This window comes from Canis lupus (assembly GCF_048164855.1).
Source record: "Canis lupus baileyi chromosome 16 unlocalized genomic scaffold, mCanLup2.hap1 SUPER_16_unloc_1, whole genome shotgun sequence".
Classification (NCBI taxonomy): domain Eukaryota; kingdom Metazoa; phylum Chordata; class Mammalia; order Carnivora; family Canidae; genus Canis; species Canis lupus.
Window position 1 is genome coordinate 2,387,440 of NW_027326424.1, and position 12,028 is coordinate 2,399,467.

The 12,028-nt window shown below is 41.5% G+C and overlaps 1 long non-coding RNA gene across 1 annotated transcript; it reads left to right on the top strand.

The window, feature by feature from the left end:
- Positions 1-447: 447 nt before the first annotated feature.
- Positions 448-4,519, top strand: LOC140629524 (uncharacterized). The gene is made up of 3 exons (XR_012027384.1): positions 448-1,477; positions 1,809-1,882; positions 2,361-4,519. It is a non-coding gene; the product is annotated as an uncharacterized lncRNA (long non-coding RNA).
- The last annotated feature ends 7,509 nt before the right edge of the window (positions 4,520-12,028 follow it).

Genomic DNA, 12,028 nt, shown 5'->3' on the forward strand with positions numbered 1-12,028 from the left:
CTTAGCCTTCTTCAAACAGAGAGTTAAATGTTCTCTGGATATAATAGAGAATAGAAAACAAAGAACAGGGTTGTACATCTCTGGCACATCTCAAGCAAAGCAAAGAAATTCCCAGGAAATCCCCAACCCACTGCCACATTCATTCTGGACCAAGCTCCAATTCAGGAGGCAGGTGAATTGTACACCCTCCTGAAGCTTCTTTCCTAGAACAAAGATAATGACTTTCCCTAGACTTCACCCTCAAATCAGGGAACAACTTCATATTATCTGAAAGATGATCCAATATGTGTGAATAATAATAAACCCAAAGGTAAAAAAAATCCTTCAGCCACTGGGGTTTGTGACCAAATGATTCTGAAATCAGTCATCTCCAGAAAAAATTTTCCTGTCTTCCCTGGGACAAACTATACACATAGTCCTCACTAATTTTTCCGTCACTCTGCAGCGGCTGGACTCAAACAATTTTGGAGTTGTTTATAAACACAAACCACTATCAATTGTTGGATAAAGTCCCCATAACCTCAAAGTGAACTGTTTCTACGAAGAAATAGCACTGCTCAGCAATGAGTGAGCTAGAGATACAGACACCTATAAAAGCCAACTTTGTGACTCATTGTTAAGTGGTTGCCTTAAAAGAATTATGGTTGTGAATCAATCTGCAATCAATTCTCTACAAATGAAAGCTCTAGCTAACTTAGTTCAGTGAATCATATAAATCCAGAGGAACAATGTGAAAAATTTCCTGGCTGACAGCGAGAAACCCAGGAAGACACATTTTTAATGTCTGATCTTATTTGTTAAACTTAGAAAATCTCATCCTTGACTGGACTCAGACTTAGAGGTAGAAGTTCTCAGAGCGGACAGCCTCCACCTCTCAGCCATCTGTTCCTGGTATTTTTCTTTAGCTTCCTTCATTCTCAAGGCCAAACGTTTAGCCTACTCTGCAGCCTCTTATTTTCCGTAGTACGCTGTTTCTTCAGAGCCATACGCCGATGTTTGTGTTGGAAGATGTATGGAGTAACAAGATGCCGAGTCTTGGCTGCTTTGGTTCTAGGTTACTCACCTTCTTTATTTAGGGGCTTGCTCACAACATACTGGTGGGCATCATCCTTAGAGAGACTGAAGAGTTTGTGGATTCTCCTAGCTCTTTTGGACTCCCCGTGAGAAGGCGTAGTAGTATCAGTAAGCCAGGAAGGTCCTTCTCCCCTTTTTCACAATGACCAAGTTGAGAGCACTGAGACTGGCATCCACAAGGCAACCCTGAACAGCTCTGCACTTTCTTTCTCCGGTCCTCCCTGGTCTGTAGCAGGAGCACCCCTCACTCAGCAGCAGGTGGACACAGCTGTGGGTCTGGACCGCCTGCTTCATGGGGAAGCCTACCCTGTCATCGCCACCACTGATTCAGGCCATGTAACCCTTCCATTCTTCACCCAGAGCAGCAGCAGCAGCGTCTGTGGCCATATGCTTCTCATAACAGGTATGAGGTTTGTATCCATCGTCCACTTCAATGAGTTTCTGGCAGCCAATAGCTGGGAAAGAGATGTTCACCTTCATCTTGAAGCAGCCTCCTCCCCGCCGAGACAGCACTGTTTTTATATGGCAAGAGGTACCTGTCTGCTCTGAGAGTGCTCTACACTTCCTAAATGCATGACCTCAGTTATTCATTCAGAGAATGTGACCAAGCCCCTTTGAGCTTACAATATTAATCACTTGGAAATAATGAACTTGACTTTCACTTTGAAAGAACAAGGCATAAAAGGAACAGAAAGTTCCACCACTTACCCTCCTGCATTTTCTGCTTTACGCAGGGGAAAGAGGAAATGACTCAGCTTCCTCCAACTCCTGGCCATCCTCATTTCTCCAACTTATTTCTGCATACATGGTAAAAATCCTATATTCGTTCAGCAAATGCTTATAGAGAATGTACTATGTGTCAAGTACTTTGGACAAACATACATAACCTCTCCTGCCAAATTTATTATTAAATGTATTTTTTCCAATTGTGCTTCTGATATTTTTCTTTGGTTTAGAACGATATTTGCAACAGTTCTTTAAATTTAACTTGTGGATCTCTTGTGTTTAGAGCAAACCATTTTGTACAAGAATTTTCCCATTACTGAGTTTCCTATCTTTAGACCAGCTAGAGTCATTTTTTTTTTTTTTTTTTTTTTTTTTTAGGGAACCTTCTTTGGTAACTACTGAGCTTACCTTTTCAGAAATGGAACTATATATATAATAATAATAAAATTATTGTACCCTGTACCAAATCTTTGCCCATATCTCCCTATAATCTATGCTCTTCTAAACTTTAATACTATAGAGAGTATACCAGAGTAAAATAGGATTTGCTTCCTTTGCAGGCCACCTGATTTTCTCCCTGGATGCTTTGGAAGAATTTAAAATTTTTAAAAATTACCAAGGTGTGCCTAGGTAAGTTTTCATTAATATAGGCAGATGCTGCATGAGTGATTTCCAAATACATAATCAGGGCTCCCACAGATCAGGCAAGTTTTCCTCTTTTATGTATCTGAATGTCACTCTCAGTCTTTTGCTCTAATCTCCTTTTTTTAGAAACCTCAATTATCTCTGTTTAATCACTACCTTCTGATTCTTAGCTATTCATTTGTCATTAAATTCTTTGTCCTTTTTCTCTCCATCCTGAAAAGTGAGTTCTCCATTTTTCTCTTCAATATTGGCTCTTCTGGTTTTTCCCTGCTTACTCAGCCCAAAGGTAAGGCTTTCTCTAGCCTGGTGTTTCCCCTACAAACTGAAAGGATGGGTTTACTTATTTCTCCTGACTGTCCTTGGCATTCTTCTGTCAGATAATGATGCAGAGGGCCGATTGATGTCAATGTCTATTTCCTATTCAGCCTCAAGTAAATGGTATGCAGCAGAAGCCAAGGGCATTTCCAGTAGAGAAATGTCTCTACACAGCTTCTTCCCAACTATTGGTGAAGCTGCAAAACCTCCAGCATTCTGCTTATGGCTTGCTCTTCGCCAGGCCTCCATGCCAGGTAACAGCGGTGCCTCTGCCCAGTCCCTTCTTGGTCCTGCTGCCAGCCAAATCAGGCACAAGCCACCCTGCTGGATGTGTTCCCTGTGGCTGCTGCATGAAAACAGCTGCCTCCTACTGCTGTTAACTCTAGTTCCCTGGGCTGCTGGAGTGGAATAGAAACCCAACAGTGTGTTCTCTAGGACCCCAAGACCAGCCCCACACATTTCCACCCTGTACTCAACAGAAGTGGGGATGTTCAATGGAACAGAATAGAGAATCCAGAAGCAGACCCTCAAATTTATGGTCAGCTATTATTCAACAAAGGAGGAAAGTCTATCCACTGGAAAAAAAGACAGTCTCTTCAATAAATGGTGCTGGGAAAATTGGACATCCACATGCAGAAGAATGAAACTAGACCACTCTCTTGCACCATACACAGAGATAAACTCAAAATGGATGAAAGATCTAAATGCGAGACAAGGTTCCATCAAAATCCTAGAGGAGAACACAGGCAACACCCTTTTTGAACTCGGCCACAGTAACTTCTTGCAAGATACATCCATGAAGGCAAGAGAAACAAAAGCAAAAATGAACTATTGGGACTTCATCAAGATAACAAGCTTTTGCACAGCAAAGGATACAGTCAACAAAACTAAAAGACAACCTACAGAATGGGAGAAGATATTTGCAAATGACATATCAGATAAAGGGCTAGTTTCCAAGATCTATAAAGGACGTATTAAACTCAACAGCAAAGAAACAAACAATCCAATCATGAAATGGGCAAAAGACATGAACAGAAATCTCACAGAGGAAGACATAGACATGGCCAACACGCACGTGAGAAAATGCTCCGCATCACTTGCCATCAGGGAACTACACTTCAAAACCACAATGAGATACCACCTCACACCAGTGAGAATGGGGAAAATTAACAAGGCAGGAAACCACAAATGTTGGAGAGGATGCAGAGAAAAGGGAACCCTCTTGCACTGTTGGTGGGAATGTGAACTGGTGCAGCCACTCTGGAAAACCGTGTGGAGGTTCCTCAAAGAGTTAAAAATAGACCTGCCCTACGACCCAGCAATTGCACTCCTGGGGATTTACCCCAAAGATACAGATGCAATGAAACGCCGGGACACCTGCACCCCGATGTTTATAGCAACAATGTCCACAATAGCCAAACTGTGGAAGGAGCCTTGGTGTCCATCGAAAGATGAATGGATAAAGAAGATGCCTTTTATGTATACAATGGAATATTACTCAGCCATTAGAAACGACAAATACCCACCATTTGCTTAGAAATGGATGGAACTGGAGGGTATTATGCTGAGTGGAATAAGTCAATCGGAGAAGGACAAAGGGCTCATTCATTTGGGGAATATAAAAAAATAGTGAAAGGGAATAAAGGGGAAAGGAGAAAAAAATGAGTGGGAAATATCAGAAAGGGAGACAGAACATGAGAGACTCCTAACTTTGGGAAACGAACTAGGGGTGGTAGAAGAGGAGGTGGGTGGGTGTGGGAGTGACTGGGTGATGGGCACTGAAGGGGGGGCACTTGATGGGATGAGCACTGGGTGTTATTCTATATGTTGGCAATTTGAACACCAATAAAAAATAAATTTATATATAAAAAAAAGAAATGGGGATGTTAAACTCAATCAGGTTCTCTCCTCCCTGATGGCATCTGAGTGCAACTCCCCGTCATGCTGTCCTGCCCAGAATAATGACAGCATTCACAAACCCTGGACATTCTCTTTGCCATTAACCAAGGTTGAATTGAGCTACAAGATAAAATCCACCATATGCATTTTAAATCCTGTATCCAGTTCATAATATGCCACATATTATTACCTAGAAACCACAACACTGAAGCATTATTTTGCAATAGTTTTGATTCTTCTCTTGGTACATTTGAATATCCTCCCCCAAAAACACATGAGAAAGCTGGAAAGTTATCTCCTCTCTTTCTTTGCTAAAACTATCTTCTTACTTTTCTCCGAGTTCTAAACCTAACTGAGGTGTCCTAGGTCAGCAATCTATGGCCAAGGCTGCTGCCAGAGAAACACAGATGCACAGATTGTTTGACCTTGGGTGTACAAACACAGACAACCCTTTGTAACAACATTCTCACCTCAGAGTTTGCAAAGTGCTTGCACATGAGCTATTTCTCTTACTCTTCATGAGATCTATGCAAGAGCGAAAACATGACTATCTCTTTCTCACAGATCATGGGAATGTGCTCAGCATCCTTCCCAGCTCTGCCCACCAGTACTTTTGCCCTGGACATCCTCTGATAAGTCCCCATTACCTAAGTCTCCCCAGATTCTGGCAATCTCCCCAGGCTGCCTGCCAAACTTGCTTGCTCCGTTTTGCAGGTTCTCTGTTGCTGTTCCTTTACTTTGGGCCACTGGACTAGGAGTGGGCATTTCAGACATCCCCTTGCTCCCTGCCTGGCCCTCCCATGGCCTGCAGCTCTGGTCCAGTCACGCTTTGCTCCATGCCCTCAGCTGTGAGCCAGCCCCACTCATTCCCACACCATGTCTGGAAACTCTGTCTGGGCTGCACCCTGGACTCCCCAGTCACCTAGAAGAGGAAGACAAATATAGATGTGTAAATTAGGACCAGAGGAGGCAGAGTATATGGTGAATATGTGATCCAGGCAGTCCAAGTTAGAAATGCAACCAAGTCATCTACTAAGAGTGTGACTGTGAACAAATGTCTTAACCTTTTAAAGTCTCTGTTTCTCACCTATTAAGAAAATATGACAATACATCTTCCTCTCCCAAAGACTTTTTGGAAATATCAAATGAGATGGGTATAAGTTAAGTGTTAAGCATATTGCTTGGGCCCTGGTAAGCTGTCATAATATCAACTGTCATTATTACTATTATTATTAATAAGGTTAAAGAATGAGTAATTGTATCCTTCTCTATCTCTTCATTTCACTTTTAATAGCACATAATTATAGAAAATTAGCAAGTGATGGTAGACAGAAATGGTCACTTAGCTGCTTTTGACTAAATGTGGAGAAGCTTGATTATTTTAAGAGCTTTCTAGAAGTCAGAAAAATATTACTTGCCCTAGATAAATATTACTTAGCAGTTTGTATTATTTTACTAGACTCTCTGACAGGGAGCTCAAAAGAAAATATCACTTCTGGCAGGTGAATTGAAACACATTTTCTTGGCCCTTGTTGTAAGCAAATATGTGTTATTAAATCCAATAAGCTTTCCTCGTGGCCTCGTGATAACACACAGCTAAAGGATTCTGGGTGGAATTCCTGTCTCTTGCAGGTAAGCTTTGGAATTACTTTGCATAGTCACTTGTGCAATTAACATATGCAATTTTGCAGTAGCTTCCTTGGAAGCTGAACATGGCCTAAAGAGGCAGGAGAATTTTTGATGGCCATCGACATAAGGGTTACTTCAGAATCTTTCCTAAAGTAATAATATCCTTTAGAGCGCATAGTCCAGAGACAGGCTTTCAAAGCAGCCCACAATACATGTGTCAAGACCAGTCAGGTAATAAATTATGTGTGTTCCAGTGGAACCGTATTAGCACTTCCAGTTTTCCTCAATAGCATGTCTGTAGTAGGTTTTTAATTTTATTTGATGGACAAATTGGCCAAGTGTTTATCATGAGCCACAGTCTTTATGGATTTTGACAGATTATCTTTTGGTAGTTTATAGCAGGGGCTGCTACAGGAGAGGCGATGTGTTCTTGCTCAGATGATACACTGATCTCACATTTGCAAGCTTTTAAGGCATGCTTCCAGATTTCCTGGCAAGGAAAAAAATTCTGGGGCAGCTAGAGCTCTAAATGGATCCAGATAATCTCTCTATATAAAATGCTTAGCTATGGTTCCTCGGGGTTTACCAGCACAGTGGTTCGTACTCTGTAGTCCCAAGTTTCAGCAGAGTGTGATTTTATTCTGACAATGACCCCAGAAAGATGTAAAACCCATGGCAAATTGAACATTAGGCAAGCAAACCTAGTCTAGATGAGAGAATAACTACTCTGGGCCAGGGACTATAATAAACATTTCACATTCATGAGCTCATTTGATTCTCATTACAATGCTGTCATGTGGGTACAATTATTAAGTCCATTTGAAGATGAGGAAACTAAAATTCAAAAGGGTTAAGGAACTTGCTTGAGACTAAACTGCAAGCAAGACAAGGAGGAGGACTTAACCAAACTGCCTGATTCTAGAACCCCAGCTGTCTTTTAACCAGGGCCCAGTCATACTTGCTCTCCTTTTTCTGATTCTAGAATATGCCAAAACAAATCCTACACTAGTCTTTGCCAGCCTAGTGCCTCAGCTGTGAGTACTCTTCTCACTGATGGCTTCTTGTTGTCATTCACAGCTCAGTGTAAATGTTCCCTACTTGGAGAGGGCTTCTCTGTCACATAGGATGCTCAGAGTTGTCTCAAGCAAGAGACAAAGCTGGGGAAGTCATCCATCATCTCTCATCCACTGGTTGAGGGCTGCTCCTAGGGGCTCTCTGGCTTGCCCTGTGCATAAACAGAAGCTGTGACCTCTACAGAAATGATGAGTGCTGAAGATCAGGCTTTCAAAATGGGCTGGCTTAGAGGTTCACTAATGTCCTCAAGAACCAGATAATTTCCTTCTCTACACTCAGCTATGCTGAGGGTCAGATTTCCTCTCAGGAGTATTTCCTTCATGGCTGTAGGCCACCTGCCAAGAATAACTGTCTGCTTACTTCCTCATTCACATCTAGTAAAAGAGACAGACCATCTTTTCCCATTAAGAGCAGAAAACATCCCAGACATTTCCAGAAAACTCCCCTGCACTTCTCACTGCCTCAAAATGGATCAGGTGCCCATTCCTGAACAGATCTCTAGTGACAGGAAAATACTATATCCTGATTGGCTTAGGCTCAGATTCTTAGACCAATTACTGGCAAGGGAATGATGTTACTGTGACTGGGTGCTATTAATCAGGACCAACCACTGAAGCTAGTTCACTCAGCTTTCCCCGAGACAAATGAACACTTGGAAAGTGGTTTGTTTTGGAAAGAACAGGAGAAAATGGATACCAATAGGCTATCAGGTATGGACCACAGTTAATAAACTTGGGGCTATTTTAAGATGTTCCTAAGCCTTTGACAGTCTCATTTGTGTAGACAAACTACTACATCTTCTAAGTACTCCCCACCCTACCCCAGTCAGTACCACATGTCCTGGTCTTATTTACATCATAACACTTACCACCTTCTAATATATGTTTGTTAGATTGTTTATTCACTTAGTCTGTTTTCTCTACTAAGAAATAAACTCTAGAAAATAAGGATCTTGTCTGTCTCATATATTGCTATAGCCCTCACCCATAAAGTAATGCCTGGAACACAATAGATGTCAAATAAGAAATAATAAATGCTTACTAAATAAATGCATGAACTAATAAATAAGTGAATCCATGAATAATGGCTCTTACTACACAAAGCTGGGAGGTAGAATAGAAGTATGTTGAGGCCACTGATGGGGAATCCATTAATCTATGACAGTGTTAGGTGAGAGTGAGACACTGGGAAAGGGCAAAGGGAAGAAGTCTCTATTGCCCGGGTCTCCTGGGTCCCAGGCTGGGGTTTGGGCAAGATACAACCAGACTGTCTCACCTCTGCAGAATATCCCTGGCAGGGAGCAGCTAGGAAGTAGGACAAGGCAAGGCAAGGGTGATTTCCCCTTCTTTAGAAGAGGAGGAAGCTATTTAAGACATGCCAGTGGAACAATCTTGGGCCAGTGGGAACCCATGTCCTAAAGTGGCATGCGGGAGCTCCATGCACATATCCAAAGCCCAGCCACATATGTTCTCAGTCCTCTTTGCCTCCTAAACATACTAGAGTTCATCTAGACCTAGAAGAGATACCAGAGAAAAGAAGAAGGAAGGAAGGAAGGAAGGAAGGAAGGAAGGAAGGAAGGAAGGAAGGAAGGAAGGAAGAAGGAAGGAAGGAAGGAAGGAAGGAAGGAAGGAAGGAAGGAAGGAAGGAAGGAAGGAGAAGGAGGAGGAGGAGGAGGAGGAGAAGAAGAAGAAGAAGAAGAAGAAGAAGAAGAAGAAGAAGAAGAAGAAGAAGAAGAAGAAGAAGAAGAAGAAGAAGAAGAAGAAGAAGAAGAAGAAGAAGAAGAAGAAGAAAAGAAGAAGAAAAAGAAAGAAAGAAAGAAAGAAAGAAAGAAAGAAAGAAAGAAAGAAAGAAAGAAAGAAAGAAAGAAAGAAAGAAAGAAAGAAAGAAAGAAAAAGAGAAAGAGCACAGACCTCTCATTAACCTGGACAAACTGACCATTGTAGACATCCTGAAGATCTAACAGATTAACCACACGCAGCACACTAAAGGGTTTCAGACATACCAGCCACTCTGGACAGAATGATCATGTTTCAAATATGAACCTGCTGAGATTTGTGAACTGGCAGATGCCTGATGCCTCCCCACTCGCTGGTGCTTTGAACAACAGCAGCAGCTTCCAAATCTCTGTTAGAGGTAGAGACCTGGGCAGGAAGGAAGGCTAGAAAAATTGTCATGAAACGTAGTGGGCACACCATTTTTACGTAGATGATATGTAATGTGAGGTGCCAGATCTGCCACTATTGCACTGACCATTCTAGAATTCTAACTGCTCTACATTCATGTCAAGCTTTATTCCAAGTATACTTCCTGTTCACTGTTCTTGCTCTGGACATAATGCTCTACTTGCAGGAACTCTATTCCCCAAACAAATAAGCCATGGCCGGCCCCTTGCACTCTAGCCCCAGGACACTGCTTTCTAGATTTAGATGTAAAAGCATTGGTGTTACTGGGAGAGGGGCAACAGAGGACTGTGCCTTAGAGAACATTACCCATGCAGTAGAAGACCTGTATGGGATACTGATTAGTACAGTGCTTGCATTCAAGGAGACAGATGAGTGGCTCATATGGAGCTTCTCCTTCTTAACTTTCTGGGCATATGCACTCCATTTCTGTTGGCATGGCTCAGGTGGACTAATCCATTGCATTTTTAAAACTAATCCATTATCTTTGTAGTTTGCTGAAATCACTCCAAGATTATGACAAAAGGTTGAATTATAGCCCCAGCTTTTAATTCTAATTTCCTCTTTACTTCATAGGAATGATAGAGAGCCACCAGCATGGACTACGTGATAATCTACTGGCTCCCAAAGCAGAGCTCTTTGATGCAAGCACATACATTCTAAAATGTTCACATCTTTTCATTTTCAAAGGCTCACTCTCACTATCAATCTTCAAAGAAATAGTCCTTGTCCTTTTCCTTTTGATATGCCTTGTGTTGGAGTTTCTTTTTCTTTTCTTTTTCTCTATTTTTATTGTTAATGGAGGTATAACTTAAATATAGTAATTGTACTCAGCCTAAAAGTTGGGCTCATTGAATTTTATCAGATGGATAACCACCACCTAGATCAAGATATGGAATGCTTCTACCACTGGAGAAGCCTCTTTTGCATCCCTCCCATCTTCTCCTTCAAAGATAACCGTTACTTTAACTTCTATCACCATGGATGAATCTTGATCCAAATGAGTTTCTTAAAATCTTTTTAGGGACAAGTTGCCTCAGCTGTCAGGGCACTGCAATGTGCTCCCCATTGACTTCCTGTCATAAAAAAAAAAAAAGAAAAGAGACAAAAGAGAGGTAGGACAGAGAAGCTGGAGGCTCTAGCTAAGCTAGTCATCTATATCATGATTCTCAACCTGAACTATTTCCTCCCTGAAGGAACTTGACAATGTTTGGAGACATTTTTGATTATCACAACCAGGGGTCAGGACGCGCTATTAGCATCCAGTGGGTAGAGACCAGAATGCTGCTGAGCCATTCACATTATACAGAACAGTCCCCCACAACAGAGAATTGTCTGGTCCCAAATGTCAATAGGGCCAAAGTTGGGAAATCCTGATTGAGGGGATGTCTGCCTTTACAAAGAGGTTAGCTCAATAATATCTCTTCCTATCAACCTTGAGCTTCTTTATTCTATTCTGATATAAAAAGTGGATGGATGTGTCACTGCCTCTCTTTCTGTGTCTCTTATGAATAAATAAATAAAATCTTTTTAAAAATTGGATGGGTGGTGCATAATCCAAAAACAAGAATCTCAATTCTGCTCCACTGATGATAGCAGAAATTTCATGTGAAGTTTGATTCACTGCCTTTCCTTTTGTTTCCTCCTCTGCTGCAGTTCAGTATTCTCTATGCATCTTTCCAGGGCACTGTACCAGAAGCTGGGAGAAAGGGTGTCAGATACAGCTAGCTGGCTACCATGATTACCCAGAAGCACCTACTTATAAGTTTCATATTAAAAATACAATCAAAGGGCACCTGGGTGACTCAGTGGTTCAGCGTCTGTCTTGGGCTCAGGTCATGATCCCTGGGTCCTGAGATAGAGTCCTGCATCAAGGTACCTGCTCAGTGGGGAGCCTACTTCTCCCTCTGCCTATGTCTCTGCCTCTCTGCGTCCCTCATGAACAAATAAATAAAATCTTTTTTAAAAATAAAATAAAAAATGCAATCAACACCAACATTATTACTTTAAGGGAAATGCTTCTGTGACTATGAAACAGGGAGCAATTTTACCTGCTGGGAATTCCAAGAGAGTAGATGAAATTGAAAAAATTGTTTCCTGGACTGTCAACCTTAGCTTTTTCTAAGGAAAGGCTGTTAGCAAGGTCCTCTTTCAACAGCGTGTTATTGATCAGTTTCGCAGGGAAATTTGCTAGCTCTGCAATGTAGGTCAGAATCACAATTTATAAGTGACCACTGATGTTTTTTCCCTTTAAAATAGCAAATGCTGCAATCAAGGGGAATGCATTCTAATTTCCCCTCCTGGATTTTAAAAGCATCTCTTGAGCCTCATTTTCATTAAGATATAAATTGTCCAAGTGTGTGAGAAACACAATTAGAAAGAAAAGGCCAATAACAGTCTTTTATTTTAATTTCCATTTAATTTAATCAGATGATAAGAATTTTACAGGAAAATATCCATATTGTCTCCCCAGCCCTACCCTCAAT